Raw genomic sequence first — 17142 nt, 5'->3', positions numbered from 1 at the left:
CCCCCTTTAAAAGTCTCATTTCCCTCTCCACATTGGGAGGTATCAGAGCGGGGAAAGGGTGGCCCTCATTATACAGAAGCAGGTTCTAACTGCCAGGCTATGGCTTTCTGATTGGCACCAATCAGCTTCCACCATGCTGCCTCTTTCCCCCAACCTGAGTGGCCAGCAGGGGTGAGGGAGGCAGGGGTGAGGGAGGCAGGTGCCCCGACTGGTGAGCTCCGGTGTGTTTGAACGGTGTGTGGCATTCTGAGGACACACACAAGAGAAGAAGTATCTAGCACCCGACCAAAGGTGGGGCTCTACTTAGGAAAAGGATAGCAAGCCCCCTGCAGAAAGATTCCTCCAGACATTTCCACCCCTTTCTTTCTATTTTCTTGTTTTCTCTTTGGTTCTGGGTCTCAAACCCAGGGCTCTGTGTCTGCAAGCCAAGCCCTCTGCCACTGAGCTACCTCCTCAGCCTCTCTAACCCTAATATGCACAGTCCCTTTCTAATAAACATATTCCTATCTGGGCCTCATCTACCCAACTTATCCCTTAGGCAGGCCCAACCCGAACAAGAGCAAGGAGCCCCAGTGTCCCATGCTCATGCCTATGCATGCAGTCCTTCCCGCCTGGCCAGGCACGTGTGAACCCCTGAGCATGACTGAGAAGCCTGCTAGAATCCCACTGACTTGGGAGGCAGAGATAGGAAGATTATAGTTAAGGCTAGCCCAGCGCCCCCCCCCCCTCTAAAAAAAAAGAGTTAATAAGATCCTGTCTCAATCAGTGAGCTGGCATGGTGGTACATGGTTATCATCACAGTTCCTTGATGAAAAGCACAGGGAAGAAAGATCTTGGTTGAGGCCATCCATAGGGGAAAACAGAGGAGACCCTATGTGAAAATCAAGAAGGCAGCAAGAGCTGGGGGGTATGGTTCAAACAGTAGAGATCCTATCTAGCAGCTGTGAGAGGCCCTGAGTTCAATCCTTAGAGAGAGGGGGAGAGGGGGGAAGAGAGAGGAAGGGAAGAAGGAAGGCAGGCAGGCAGGCAGGCAGGCAGGCAGGCACATTTGATTAAGGACAGATTTTTAGAGAAATAATGGCTGACTGAGGTTTCAGAGTGCCTTATAAGGAAGGGAGCAGAATAAATCCGGATGGAATGAATGGGATACTTGGGTTTCTCCGCCTTAGGATGGGGAAGCACTTGCTAACTGCAGAGCCAAGTAGCCTTGCAGAGAGCATGGAAACTCTCGGGACGCTGGACCTGAAGAGGTGCACAGCTTCTCCACAACATTCGCCACATGAAAAGATGCACTGATTTTCCGTCTTACCCTTGGTTTCCAAGCAATCAGTTCCCTGACTGCTTAGTGCTGACTTAGGGAAGTCTTAGGCTGTCCCACTGCCAGCCACCTCTCTTCATCTCCTAAGGAGCCTACTCCTCCCTCTTGTGGAAAAGACCACTAGAGGGAGGCAGTGAGCTCCCTGCTGGAACAGAAGGCTGGCAGGCCCTCCGGGCTTCCTGGGAACTGAAATTTGTCTACTGCTGCACTCACCCTGGGAGGTTTGGATCAAGTGGCTCCTTAGAAGTCTCACCCTTGCAGCGTTTTGACCTGTCAGGATGCTGACTTCTACCCTGGTGGCCTCCTCTCCTCTAGCCCTGATTGAAAAGTGCTAAAGCCAGTATAGGATAGGCATGGCCCAGCTTTCTTTCCTTGTGGCAGGACATGTTCAAGTTTATAGACTGACTCTCACTGGTCATGCATTTGCCATGGTTCAATAAAGTAAAGACTAGGAAAGGGTCAGCGCCAGGTCCCAATTACCCAGGCTTTCTACAGTAGGGTGGGGCATGCTTCTAACAACCCCAACTTGAGATGTAGTTTCTCCTTACACACTTACAACCCCTATAGTCCCTACAGATCCAGTTTTCTGAATAGGTGAGAGAAGAGATGGTAGAATATAGTTACAAGTCCCCAGGGGAACTCCTGGGACCCTGGAAGTCTTGTGACCAAGCCAAGCCTTGTGAGCTGGGATCTCGTTATAGAAAGGTCTCATTATAATTTAGGATAATGTCAAGTTTATATCTGTATAAGCATCTGGTCCTCGTCTTGGTTTTGCTTTGAAATTATTTCTAGGACATTCTGAGCACCACTATTAATTATTTGGGGAGTATTTTTTTTTTCCTCCTGGAAGAACCCTGCCTAGAGACAGCATTTACTTCCTAGGGAGTGGCTGAGAACTTGCTCTGCAGGCAGGGAAACCACACCCTTCTCCCCCAAACAGTGAAGTGATGGTTAGAAATGTTGGCATGGGTAAGCCAGATGCACAGCCTGAACTGGAGCTCCTTGAGTGTCTTATTTTTCTTTTCTCCTCTTTCTTGGCATCCTCTTCAACTTTGGTCTAAAATCCAGGCTCTTCAAAGCTTCCTGGAAGACTGAGGAGTGGCCCTTGTCATAAGCAAAGGCGTTTCTTAAGAGTGTTTGGGAACGATGCATGCATCTGTGGGGAGACTGACATTGAACCTGAAGCATCCACCTGAGACCAGATGATTCTGGAATTTTCTCACGGATCCATGCATGGGTCGGCCATGTGGCAGGACACTGAGCATGGTCCTCTGTGCCCCAAGTTCTCATGGCCAGGTTTCTCTTTATTTTATTCCCAGCCATTAGGAAATGTTTTTAGCAAAGCATGTGCATGACACTTAGATGGAACAACCAGTTACCTAGGAAACTGCCCGCTCTGTACACGCGCCACCGCCGGTATCATTCAGATCCAACCGCCTCAGCTGCCTTCTTCCTTGATCCTCCTTTCACCCCTCTCCCCCATTTTTGTGACAGCTAAACTGCCCCTGACCAGGACCACCTTCATGTGTGGTCCCGGTGCAAAGCAAAAATACAGAGTCCTTATGACAGGGTCAGGATGATTAAGACCACCAAGACTGTAACGGTGTATGAAAAGAGATACTGGCCCATAGAAATGGAGGGTCAGACACCCATGAAACTCACCCACCTTCTATTTTCTTTCTTTTATTTTTGGCTCAGGGCCTGAGCACTGTCCTTGGGCTTTCCTTCAAGGCTAGCGCTCTGCCACTGGAGCCACAGCACCATTTCCGGCATATAGATATATAGTACCGAGGAATCGAACCTGGGTCTTCGTGTGTGCTAGGCAAGCACTCTACTACTAGGCCAGAACTCCCAGCCCTTCACTTACCTTCTAGCATCAGTGAGAATTGCCCTGTCCTTCCGGTGACTCTGGGATCCTCATCTGATGATACAGGGCGTTCCTTTCATTATTTCATGAGGGCTGTTCAGGACTCCATGTACTTGACCCTCGGGGTTTTAAGACCTCTTTACCACATGCTGGTGGCTCATGTCTGCAAACCTAGCAACTCAGGAAGCTGAGATCTGAAGATTGAGGTTTGAAGCCAGCTCAGGCGAGAAAGCCTGTAAGAAAGACTCATCTCAGTTATCCAGCAAAAATCCGGAAGTGGAGAAATGGCTCAAGTAATAGAGTTTTAGCCTCAAGTAAAAACACAGAGAGTGCCTAGGCCCTGAATTCAAGCCCCAGGACTGGGAGGAAGGGAAATGGAAGGGGGCAAGAAGGAAAGAAGGCAGGTAGGCCAGCAGGCAAGAAGGAAGAAAGGAATTCACCTGATGATATTAAAAAGCAGGGCTCTTACATTTTGAGGGACCAGGAACTACCTCTTGTAAACCATATATAAGAGTGGGCTCTGATATTTTTAGGGACCAGGAACTGCCTCTTGTAAGCCACAGTTTCTCTGTGCAAAGTACAAGCCTAGACTACTCCCACATCCTTTAGCCCTACAAGAGCATTGTGGTCCACAAAGCTGTGGGTACAGCCTCTGGTCACTGTACATAGAGACTTTCATTTTATTTATTATTATTATTGTTGTTGTCAGTCATGGGACTTGAACCCTAGGCCTGGGCGCTGTCCCTGAGCTCTTCAGCTCAAGGCTACTGCCCTATCCCTTGAACTACAGTGCCACTTCCAGTTTTCTGGTGGTTAATTAGAGGTAAGAGTCTTTGAACTGTGATCCTCAGATCTCAGCCTCCTGAGTAGCTAGGATTGATTACAGTCATGAGCCACCAAGCCCAGCTTACCTAGAGACTTTTTTTTTGCCAGTCCTGGGCTTGAGCTCAGGGCCTGAGCACTGTCCTTGGGCTTTCTCAAGGCTTGAGCTCTACACTTGAGCCACAGCATCACTTCAGGCTTTTTTTCTTTGTATATGGTACCACATTTCTCTCTGTTCTCAGTTCTTAGGGATCTCCTCCTAAAAGTCACTAAAAAAAAAATCTATGGTGAAATGATCACCCACAGGGCTCCCCAACCTTCTACAGAGCGATTTGTATTTTCAGTCTGTCTCACCTCTGGGCTAATGAATTAGAGGAATTTACTACCCACTGTGTAAGTTAGCATTTTCTTTTATCTGTGCTCATTGCTTCTATTTCAAGTGTCAGGATTTGTGCTCCAGCTCCGCCTTCCAGGACTCAATGACCATGACTGTGAGAACAGTTGCACTTGGAATGAGACACTCTAGTCACACCTGGTCTTCTGCCAGCTGGGCAAGGCCTTTCCCAGTCCTTGGATTTGACCTTGTGCATGGCTCCTCACCACTGGACACAAGTGTCGCCAGAGGCTGCTAGCAGTTCTACACTAAGCCAGTGTACTGTGGGGTTCTTCCTACTTAGGCCTGACCTGTCCTCCTGCACTGCAGGGGCCCCGAAGGCTGGCATCTTTAGCTACTCTGATCCTTTTTAGAGTTGTCCTCTCAGAAGTAGCTACAAGATTCTACCTGCCCAGACTTGGCCTGGCTTCCAGGCCTCTTGGGTAGAGACGGGCTTATGCGCATTGGGGAAGTATTCTATGGTCATCTGATTCCAGCCTGGTGTCTCAACCACCACTTTCTCTACTTTTAGATAAAGGCAAGGGAAAAAAAAGGGAGGGTGGGAGTTTGGCCTAGTGGTAGAGTGCTTGCCTAGCATGCACGAAGAGCCAGGTTTGATTCCTCAGTACCACGTATGTAAAAAAGCTGGAAGTGGTGCTAGCCCAAGATTGAATCCAAAAAAACAGGATCTAGATGTGAAGAAATCCATTTGTCACTTTACTTGTCTCCTTATTGTCTTTCAGCTGCTCCATATCAATGACAAGAAGATTCCTTTTTTTTTTTCTTTTTGGTGGCACTAGGCTTTGAACTCAGGGCCTTGCATTTGCTAGGCAAGTACTCTATTGTCCAGGCCATTCCTCCAGCCCTTAATGCTCTCATTATTTTTCCAATCAGGTCTTACTATGTCTAGACCTACTTGGATCAAGATCCTCCTATTTCTAGCTGGAATGCCAGATGTGAACCACTGTAGCAAGCTGGTTTTTTCCCCTTGAGATGGGTTCTTATGAACCTTTTGTCTGGGTGGGCCTCAAGCAGCACTCCTCTCAGTCTCTACCTTACAAGTAGCCTGGATTACAGTCATGAGTCACCAAGCCTGGCTTGGTGACAGTTTCTTGTCAGAAACTGTTGAAAGAATGCAATTTCCTTCCCCATGAAGCTCTTCACCCCAAAAGAATCTACCAGATTAAGGAGGCACAAATTTCTACACAGAAACCCAGCTTCTGCCCTCTTGGGGGCAGCAAGAGGGGCCCTTGGGAGCCCCTCTCTACAGTCAGGAAGAACAGGTCACGCTCCTATTTTGCCAGGTGACATGCCCTTGGGCAAGTTACTGAGCCTCCCCCAAAGGCAGGTTTTTCTTTAAGGTGTGAGTGGGAATGAGTTGTATAGAGGCCAGCCAGGGATATGAAATATTTGCTACCTGATAGAAACAGGTTCAAGCTGGGCGCAGGTAGCTCATGCCTTTAGTCCTAGCTACTCAGGAGGCTGAGATCTGAGGATCATGGTTCAAAGGCAACCCCTGGCATGAAAGTCTGTTGAGACTCATTAACCTGCCAGAGAACCAGAAGTAGTGCTATGGCTCAAGTGGTAGAACGCTAGCCTGAAGCACTCAGGAACGGCACCACCCAGGCCCAGAGTTTCAAGCTCCACGACCCACTAAATAACCAAAAACCCAAACAAAAATCACCACACACTCATGGTAAAGGAAATCGGTATCATTGATTGTATAGTTCACATGCTTCATAGGTGCATAACACTTGCACACTCATTGCGCAGCCTGTGTGTGTGTCAGGTTTTGTGTGGAAGTAGTTGTGTCACTTGACGATGGGACCATATTCAGAGAAGTGCATTGCTGGGTTGAGTGAGTTCATGGTTGTCTGAGTACACCTAGATGACGCAGGCCAGACACCCCACGTGGCCTCGGCATGCAATGATAGTAAACGGGAGCTAGGCGGGGCCACTGCCGGCATAACACAGCATGTTGTATACAATATTTTTGTAAGTAAGCATCCACCCTAAAATAACAAGAAAAAGAACATTCACAAAGCTGCAGTACAGTCAGTTATTACCATTGGTGAGATTCTGTACAGTACACAGGGCCAGGGATCTCACTGAGAAAAGTTGCAGTCATGTTACTTTTTAGCCCATTATAATCTCTGGGGAACCACTGTCAGATATTTAACCCATCACTGACAGAAACATCATTATTCAGGGCATGGCATGATTCAGTGCAGTCCACTGAGAGCCAGCTTGGTATGTGTGTGTGCAGGGGGGAGAGGCCTCACAAAGTTCAGGTGGAAGCAAGCCCACCAAAAGCCTACTACAACCTAGATATGGTCTCCAGGGGCCCAGATTCTGTACAATCAAGTCTTTGGCTAAAGGAAAACAGGCGATTTCTGGAGGCATCATAACTCTTAAAAATTGGTCAGCAGGCAAGAATTACTCAAAATCCTCTTCCTCTCAAATTCCTTAATAAAAGCACCAGGATTTGGACAGGGGAGGGGAAACTACCAGCCAGCGGGGCCACATCTTTGTCCATCCTTCTAATGAAGGCCTGCCAGACCCTGAGGTTTGCTGAAGCCTATTCTAAAAGGAAGATCTCAAACTACCTAGTCAGAACCCCATGGACTCCTTTGAATTTCAAAGAAGACAGACAACGCAAGGCTGGGCTCCATGAAATGCCCTGAAAAGCCTCACAGCGGCTCCCTACTCATCCCAATTGGGGCTGGGGGCCGGAACCGACCACAGTGGCTTCACACCCCGACAGGAAGACTGGAAAACCTCACACCATGTTCCCAAACCAGAGCCTGGATGCACTGTGTCTTTCAGTGTTAAGTGCATTTTACACACCAAGTCTTCCTGGGCCTGTAGAGACGCCGCCCTAGTTTCTCTGTGGGAGCATCAGGAATATTTTCTAGTAACCCTCTGGTCTCCTAATACCTCTTCAAGAATGGGCCTTGTTAAGACTCATTTGCCCATTTTGTATGGGGAAAAACAGAAGCCCAGATGGAACCACCCATTTTGCTAATGACCTCTGCCAGTCCCACCCCTTTCTTGTACCATGGCACCTTCCAGCTCCCTGAGCAAGCACACCCAAAGCCCCGCCCTTCCCTAGCACCTCCTGTTGGACAGTCTGACCAAGGTCCACCTGCCTCAGTGGGCCTGACCTGCCAACACACACAAACACCTCCAAAAGGCTGAATTTCCCACCCGCTCCGGCCCAGCCATTCACCACAACCAAGCTGGGCTTTTTCACCCGGAACAAGTATGGCAAACGTCTCCTTTACAGGCCGGAATCTGAAAGAAATTAGAAACCTGCTGCAAGCTTCATTCCCACTCTCCTCTCGTGTTTGCTGTTATTTTTTAACACTTTTTTTTTTCCCTCTCATAAAAGCACTATCCCTTCCCCAGAGCTTGCCTGTAGCGAAGGCATGGTCTGTACAACTGCAGTGATTTCAGAGAACAGATGGAGTGAGGAGCAGAAAGTCTGTTAATAGTAATAGAAATGCTACATGTTAACCTGGACAGCACATGATGACAGTCCCATGACTACCCATTCTGTTCCCACCAGCTGGGCAACCAAAGTAGGAATGAGATTCACAACACACAGCCAGCAGCCACGTAGCCACCTAAAGTTAGAACTCAAATTCCTTCACACGAGGGGCCCTGGCCATTGCAGAAGCTGAGGCCCGCAGGAGGCCACACCATGGCCTTCTCAGGGTGACAGCAAGGTGTCCTGGAAGCCCAGGGCTGGCTTTTAGGCCAATGCTAAACTTGTCCACCGCACCCAACCATCGCTTCCGATGTGCTTTGGGGAAGGATGCAGCTGGTTTTTTTTTGTTTGTTTTTTGTTTTTTTGTGTTTTTTTTTCCTTTCCAGGAGTCAGGGAGGGTGAGAAGAAAGAAGCTTTGGCTCACCCAGCCTGGGGAGAAGGGTGGGTTGTAAGCAGCCCAGAGTCAAGGCCGGAAATGCAATGGACTTGTCAAGCTCTGAGACCAGAATGTGAAAAGGCAATGCCTTGCTGGGCCTCTCGTAGGTCACAACTGTAATCTCAGCTACTCGGACACTAAGATCTGAGGGCTGAAAGCTAGCCTAGGCAGGAAGTCCATGAGGCTCTCATCTCCAAGAAACCACTGAAAAGCCCAAAGTGGATCCATGGCTTTCGTAGTAGAGCAGAAAAGCTAAATGATAGCGCCTAGGTCACTAGTTCAAGCCCCAGGATGGTGCTCTCTCTCTCTCTTTCTTTATCTTTCTCTCTCGGGCTATGAAAATCTCACCATCGAATAAGAAGGACCACACGATTAGGACATATAGAAGCTCTGCAGCAAAGGTACCAACAAAAGATGATTAAGATTCAAAGACACCTCCAGCTCCTGGGGCTCAGAGGAGATCTTCATTCGAACATGGGGAATGAGGAAGGACCTGGGCATGAGGACAGAGGCCAGAGATGGGGGCAACAGTGTCCCCAGTCCTGGGCATCTGGATGGATCAGGGCCAGCCATGCACCTCCTCACGTCTGCGCCAGGCCGTGAGGTTCAAGTTGTCGGTGAGCTGTGCCCCTGGACATCTTGAGTGGGCAGATGCCAGAGGACCATCATCCCCAAGAACCTGTAGCATGGTGGCAGAAGGCACTCAGTGCAGGGACTCTGAGCACAGTGTGTCTCTTAAACGACCCACGTGTCCGGACGCCTGGGTATGCAGCCCCACCGGCTGGGGTGGGGATCGGTGTGCGCTTGGCATACATGTGTCTAGCTAGAAGCACCACAGACAAAACATCAGACATCATTTTGTATTTGAAGACCGCACCCAAACCCTCCTACAGATCTCTGACCGGGCTTGGATTCTGGGCTTGGCTGTATAATGGGGCCCTGCAGTTGTTTTCACATCGTCTTCTTGCCTAGCTTATGAAGGGCCACTGGGCCTCAAGAAGCTGAGGGAGTGGGAGGCCTGGGGGGGGGGTCTTGAAGCCTCAGGGAAGGTAATTTGAGGATGTGGTCACTGTGTTAGAATACCCGGGGTTCAGGAAGTTCAGAACTAGTTTTAATATCATTCTTGAAGAATATGCCTTTAATGGAGGCTTTTTTTTTTCTTTGTCGGTCATGGGACTTGAACTCTGGGCCTGGGTGCTGTCTCTCCCCCCACCCCCCACCGCCCCAGCTCTTCAGCTCAAGGCTACTGCCCTACCCCTTGGGCCACAGCACTGCCACTTGGGGTTTCTGGTGGTTAATTGGAAATAAGCGTCTCAGACTTTTTAGTGTCTTGGGCTGGCTTTTCACCCTTGATCCTCAGATCTCAGCCTCCTGAGTAGCAGGAGTGAGCCAGCCATCATGCCTGGCTTTTTTTTTTAAAAAAAACTTGGTGAGCTGTGGTCTTTTCTAAGGATCTGGGCTGAATCTAAATCTATGACATTCTCAGGAGGCCATAGGAGATTCCAGTTCATTCTTGCTAGGTTTCCCATGAAGGAAACTCCCCTCACCCCACCAGTTGCATGCAGCATCCTTATCCTTACTCTGCCCCCTCCCCGAGGGGAGCTTAGTCCCTTCTGGGGAAACCAGTGTCCTCAAGCCACCTCTGTCCAGACTCGGGAGGGACACTGCATAGCCTCAGGCATTTGGAGAATGCCATTTGGAGCAAGTCCTCTTGCTATCAAGGCAACAGCTATGCCAGCCATCTCTGTGGACACAGATCCCCTTGTCGGTGATAAAGCCACCAGACTCCAAGACCTGGCTCCAGTCTCAACAACACGCTCACACCCTCAGCTGATTCTTGTGAGAGACATGTCTCATTGCCATCTTACAGATAAGTAAATAACTCCTTAAACTCATAGCTTAGCCATAAAGAACTGGGGACCAGAGGTCAGGCCTTCTATCATTTATTCAAGCCACTTCTTCACAATATCGGGAGACTTTCCAAAGAGCTGCTCTGGCACCAGCATGGAAAAATGACATGAGTCCTTAGGAATGTGCTTAGACACAAGAGGGAAAAGAGGCTTACCTCCGGAGCTTGAGGGGCTTGCTTCATGAAACAATCTTGACCCAAGTCAAACTCAAGCCTTTTCACACAGGCCTTTAACTTGACCCTTCTTCCTTCTTGGACACAGGATGGCTTGCTAAACAGCCATCATCCCACCCAACATTCCATGTAGGAAGATAGGGACTAGAAGGAGGAACAGGACGACAATGGCCAGGCCTAGCTACTCAGGAAGCCGAGATCTGAGGATTACAGTTAAAAGCCAACCAGGGAAAGCAATCTGTGAGACTCTTATTTCCAGTTAACCACTAGAAAACTGGAAGTGACATTGTGGCTCAAAGTGGTAGAGCGCTAGCCTTGAGCTAAAGAGTTAAGGGCTAGTGTCCAGGCCCAGAGTTCAAGCTACAGGACTGATGGGGGAAAAATGAAGCAGAAGGAAAAAAAGAGCTATCTTGGATTTTCTCCTAGTGACTTTTCAGGAAGAGATCTCTTCTCCCAGAGACTTTCCCCTACATCTTGGTCAGAAGGAGGCCTTGCACGGTAGAGGCTGGGAAATCCTGTTCCCTTAGCCTCCAGCTTCTAGTCGAAGAAGAGAGGAGAAAGGAGAGCCAGTCCACTATGGCTACACAACACCTCTTTCGAAAACACATCAAAATGTTCCAAGAGCCCCTGCTCCTGGTACAGCCACATCTGCCACAAGGTGCTGGATGCACCTTTGGGGGCAGTAGGCGGAGAGAGACTGGTCTGCTGGATGGACGCCAGCCTGAGCCAAGGGCCAGTCCACAGGGATGAAAGGCTTTGGGCTCAAGGGGCAGCACCCAGATGGCTTCCTGGGGGGCTGTCAGCCCTGGTAAGGAGCAGCTGTTCCCCACAGCCTCGCAGGAAGAAGGCTCTTAACTAGATTTCCCATGCACAACTTTGTGGGGGAGGCTCAAACCTCCACCCACCACAGGCTAAATTTGTACTTCAACCAACATCCTCACAAAGAGGGGGAGCCTGGGGCGACAGTGTTTGTGCCTTCAGCTTCTCCATGGATGCTGGGGCCAAGGCACAAAGGCCCCGGATGAGGCCTTTCATAGAGGACACACGATCTCTTCTGGGCCAGGTGGGTGGAGCATGAGGAAAGAATCCCGTGTTGCTGGCCACGGTGGATTTGGCCAGGACTTATGAGGAGCGAGACTTTAGGCTGGTGGTTCTTGATCCACACTCAGGAAGAGTCCAGACTTCTGGCTGGGGTGTGAGGGTTCGGCCTTGGGGACTCTGAAATGTCACCTTAGCCATTCTCAACTGCAGGCAGGGGGTAAGCACCACGGTGTTGGAGAACACACTCAACGTGATCATGATCCTGCCTCAGCCAGGGCAGCTCAGTCTCCAGGGAGACAAGTGAGCACTGTAAATAATAAGCTACATACACGATCCTAGCGGAGAATGACGGGGCATTGCTAGACACTTCCCAGGCTCCTGCAGGCCTCCTGATGGCCTTGATGGATGTCTGGACGTGACAGAGTCAGGACCTGCTCTCAACTGCATTCTGGGCTGGTTTTAGCTGGGAATGGTGACCACACAGAAGGCAATGGCAGTGCTGTCGGAAGAGGTTTGTACTCCCAGGCCTGAAGGGCCACACAAGAGGCAGCAGGCCTGGCCTGGCAAGTGGAGTGAGGAGAAAGCGTGGGTGGTATCCTAGGCCACTTTCTGTTGCCATAACTATATTGTCACAGGCTAAATAACTGATAAAGAAGCAAAGGTTTCTTGAGCTCATGAATAGGGAGGCCAGGGGAGGCCAGAGCCCGTGCTGGCCTCTGGCCAGGGCCTTGCGCTACGTGGGAGCCTGGTGGAGGGCATCGCATTATGAGCTAGAATAGGGTTGTCGACCTTGAATGGAAAAGGCAAGGGAGAACATGATGCCCTGAGTTTAAGCCCCAGTACACATGCACACACACATATGCACATGCACGAACACATTAGACAAAGAAAGAATGCCCAGGACCCCAGTTCTGAGAAAGCAGCTTTGGGGAAGAAAAATAGCACAAATCACAAAAGTCAAGGGCAGGAGGCCTTTTGCTAATGAAGGGGCCACTTGCCTTTCAAGGGCACCTGGAGGGCTTTGCTGGGGCCTGTTCTGTGGTGATCTGGGTTCGAATGTGGCACTTTCCCTTCCCCACAGAAGCCCTTCAAAAGGGTGGGAGAATTCCCTGAGCTGTCTATCATGGGGCATCTCTCATCACCCTGTAAGCCTTGGTGAGGAAGAGATATCAGCATTATCGCTAAGATAATGCTACGCGATTACTATCCACTTTGTGTCGTAATTTCAGTTTATTTTTAGCAAGTAATATGCTCATGTGATTCAAAGATCAAAGTGACAGAACCAGCTTAGAAGCTTCTTTCCACCTGTATCCCAACGGCCCAAGCACTGCCACCACCCACAACTCCTGTGATTTAAAAAAAGTCTCTCTCTCTCCATATATATATATATATATATATATACATACATATATATACATATATATGTAGATATATCTCTATGGTTTGTTTATGCAAATACAAGCATAAAGGAATACATGTGAAGGAATACCTTATTTTCTCATTCTTGAATGAAAGCAAGGGGCCAGTCACAGTGTTTTACAATTTAGGGTTTATTTTTTTTTCCACTTAATTTATCCTGGAAAGCTTTTTTTTCTTTTTCTTTTTAAAAATCAATCTGAGAATTCTTTTTTTAATTTTATTTTATTGTCAGGGTGATGTATGGAGGGGTTACATTTACATTTGTAAGGTAGTGAGAACATTACTTCTTGAACATTGTCACCCCTTCCTGTGTTTTTCTCCCACTTTCCCTCCCTCCACCCTCTCCAAGTTGAACAGTTCATTTCCAACAGATTGTCCTGTGAATATCGCTGTTCATCCTTTGTCCTTTGTCTTCATTTATTTTTTTTCTGAACAGCTCTAATACTTTATATTGTAAGCATGCATCATTGTTTACTAACCAATTTCTAGCTGAGGGACATGAGTTATTTCTATGTTTTGCAGATACTGTGTGTGTGTGTGTGTGTGTGTGTGTGTGTGTGTGTGTGTGTGTGTACACTTCTTTGTGTGTGTGTTTGCGCTGATCCCAGAGCTTGACTTCAGCCCCTGGGCACTGTCCCTGAGCCTTTTCTGCTCAAGGCTTGTACTCTACTACTTGAACCACAGCTCCACTACAGGCTTTTCAGTGGTTGATTGGAGGTAAAAAATCTCCTAGACTTGCCTGCTCCAGCTGATTTCAAATCATGATCCTCAGATCTCAGTCTCCTGAGCAGCTAGGGTTACAGGCCTAAGCTACCGGTACTCAGCCTTCCCTCCTAACTTCAGGAAAGAAAAGTCACAGAAGTGGGGTTGCCCTCCCCCACTGGGTATCCCCAGAGCTCACCGGCAAGGCAAGCCACCGAGCTTCAGGACTTGCCACTGCTTCAGGCAGAATGACTTCCTGTTTACCTTGATTTTTTTTTTTTCTGTGCTAAGAACACTCAACCACTTAACAATGAGATACACTCTTGAGAGACTTTTAACTCACAATACAGTGTGAAGAGGATGCTGCACCCAGATGTCTAGAACTTACTACCGGAAGATTCTACCTAAGCCCTGATCATAGCTCCCTGCCCTGCCCTACTGAGGCTTCTGTGGGTTCACCTGCCATATTCCACATCTAGGTGGAATCACACAGTATTTGTCTTCATGTGACTGATAATAATATCCTTGTCACATATCACAGTATTTCCTCCACCCCTTTTTATTTTGCCAGTCCTGGAGCTTGAGCTCAAGGCTGAACACTGTCCTTGGGCTTTTCTAAAGGCTAGCACTCTGCCACTTGAGCCTCAGCACCACTTCCAGCTTTTTTCTACATACGTGGTACTGAGGAATCGAACCTGGCTCTTCGTGCATGCTAGGCAAGCACTCTACCACTAGGCCAAACTCCTACCCCCCCCCCCCATTTTTTACAGGCTGATACTATTCCATTTTAGGTACAGCTGTATTACAGCTGGTCAGGTACCTGGTTTACAAAGGATTGTCTCACAAATTTTCAACTTCACAGTTTGGCTCTTTCCCCCAGTGATATGCAATACACTTCTCTCTGATGATACTTAACTATAGATGAATGTATATACTCTGGATATATTTCAGATAGGTCAGAATAAACCATGATATTTGGTCAATTGCTTACAGTAAGTGCATTGTCAGTTTACAGCAGGTTCAACTTACTGTGGGTTTATCACTGGGTAACCCCACCGTAAGTCAAGAGACATTGTATATACCATTTTGTAATGGTATATTGGTATAGGCCATTTTTTAAAAAACATTCATTTGTTGTTTGATAGACATTTGGGTAGACTCCATAACTTGGTTATTATGACGAGTGCTGCCATAGCACGAGACCCCCATTTCAATATTTTCAAGCAAATTTCAGAAGCAGGGACTTATCTGAGCTGGCCAACCTTTATATTATGTCTAGATCTCAGAATCCCCCAGCTCGGTGTGAGAACCCCAAGGAAAGTTGATCACCTGGCTCAGCCTCTTCAGGAACAAGCTGGAAGGGAGAAAGGACTTAGGGAGACAACTTAGACAATATCCCCAGGCTATAGCTCATGAAGCACTCACGGTACCTATTCCAGGCCTGGCATTCTAATCCGCATGACAAGTAAGAGAAGGTACAGCACTCTCTGATCCAGGCAAGAAGCATGTAGCAAGAAGCAAAATTCCGTTAATTGTCATTCTTCCTGCTGTTGATGATGATGATGGTGGTGGTGGTGGTGGTGAGGATGCTGTTTTGTCATGCTGGGGTTCAAACTCAGCATCTCAAGCATGCTAGGTAAACAGCGTACCACTGCTACATCTCCATCCTGATTCTGTTGTTGAAAGCATGGACTGCTTTTTCCTCTCTGTTGGCCGGGCTTAGAGGATGGGCCCTCATGGCCACAAAAAAACGTTCCGATTCTGGAAGACTGTGAAACTCCACCCTGTCACAATTATCCTGTCAATCAGAGTACTAGTCATTTCTCTTCCTCCTCCTCCTCCTCCCTCTCTTCCTCCTCCTCCTCCTCCTGCTCCTCCTCGTCTTCTTCCTCTTCCTCTTCTTCCCATTCTTCCTCTTCTCCTTGTGCCAGAATAGAGCTTGAGCCCTTGCTTAGCTATTTTGCTCAAGGCTGCTGCTCTACCACTTAAGCTACAGCTCCGCTTCTGGCTTTTTGCTGCTTAACTGGAGAAAAAGAGTCTGATTTGTCTGTTCATGCTGGCTTCAAACCTTGATCTTCAGATCTACCTTCTACGTAGCCAGAATTACAAGTATAAGACACCAGTGTCCCCATCATGAATATTTAGTGTGTGATGAATGTTTTTTATTAAAGAATTTATTAACGATTTTTATATCACATTTCAAATGATGTGTTTAACAAACAAGTATTCAAGAAGGGAATCTATATACAATCACTGGCACTTAGATTTTAGAACATAATCAAAATTAGGCTGAGGGTTTATATGTCATAGATACATATTAATCTATGTAATAAAACATGCCTATAGTCATAAGTTTTTATGTCTATGTAGTTGTGTTTATATTTCCAGTACCATGTCCATAACATTGGGTATGCAACTTTTGAGTCCCCACTCTTGTACTGTTTGGATCTAATAGCCACATATTAAGGATACCATGCGCATTTTTTTCCTTTGGTCTTGACTTGTCTCACTCAACATGATTCGCTCTAGATTCATCCACCTCCCTGCAAATGCCATTATTTTATCTTGTCTGTTGGCTATGTAGAATTCCATTGTGTATATATACCACATTTTCTGTATCCATTCATCTGCAGTAGGGCATCTGGATTTTCCATCGCCTGGCTATTGTGAATAGTGTAGAGATGAACATAGCTGAGCAGGTGTCCTTATCATATCCTGGGTTATGATGTTCAGGGTAGATGCCCAGAAGTGGTATGGTGGGATCGTAGGGAAGGTCAATTTTCAGTTCCTTAAGAAACCTCCACACTGCTTTCCAGAGTGGCTGAACTAGTTTACAATCCCACTAGCAATGCAGTAGGGTTCCTTTTTCTCCACAACCCCACCAGCATCTGTCATAGTCTGAGTTCAAAATTTTGGCCATTCTAGTTGGGGTAAGGTGGTATCTTAGGGTTGTTTTTATTTGCATTTCCTTTAGGACCATAGACAATGAACATTTTCTCATATGCTTTTCTGCCATTTTAATCTCTTCTTTTGACAAGTCTCTCTTTAGTTCCCTTGCCCATTTAGTGAATGGTTTGTTGGGTTTGAGGGGGGATTAGTTTTTTGAGTTCCCTGTAGACACTGGATATTAAGCATTTGTCACATGCATTATTGGTAAATATCTTTTCCCAGTTGGTTGGCTGTCTCTACTTTTGTGGCTATGCTTTTATCTGTAACAGAAACTTTTTTTATTTTTAGGTAGTCCTACTTATTGAGTCTCTCTCCAATCTGTTGTGACCCTGGGATTCTGTTCAGGAATCTTTTGCCTGTGCCTATGAGTTCCAGTGTCTCTCCTACTCTATCATATAGCAGTTTCACAGTTTCCAGTCTGACATTGAGGTCTTTGATCCACTTTGAGTTATTGCTTGTGCAGGGTGAAAGGCTACAGTCAATTTTTAGTTTTCTGCATGTGGCTGTCCAGTTTTCTCAGCACCAATAATTGAATGGGCTGTGTTTGTTCCACTGTATATCTTTGGCTCCTTTGTCAAATACAAGTTGACTATAGGTATGTGGGTTCTATTTCTGGATCTCCTATTCTGTTCCATTGATCTT

At 47.4% G+C, this 17142-nt stretch overlaps 1 protein-coding gene across 2 annotated transcripts in view; it reads left to right on the top strand.

Annotated features, from left to right (window-relative positions):
- Pebp4 (phosphatidylethanolamine binding protein 4) overlaps window positions 1-17142 on the top strand; it is a 167585-nt gene that overhangs the window by 54936 nt on the left and 95507 nt on the right. The gene's annotated exons all lie outside the window — the stretch shown is intronic.

This window comes from Megascapheus bottae, chromosome 20 (assembly GCF_031878675.1).
Source record: "Megascapheus bottae isolate mThoBot1 chromosome 20, mThoBot2.hap1, whole genome shotgun sequence".
Taxonomy (NCBI): domain Eukaryota; kingdom Metazoa; phylum Chordata; class Mammalia; order Rodentia; family Geomyidae; genus Megascapheus; species Megascapheus bottae.
This window is presented reverse-complemented; position numbering and strand designations above follow the sequence as displayed.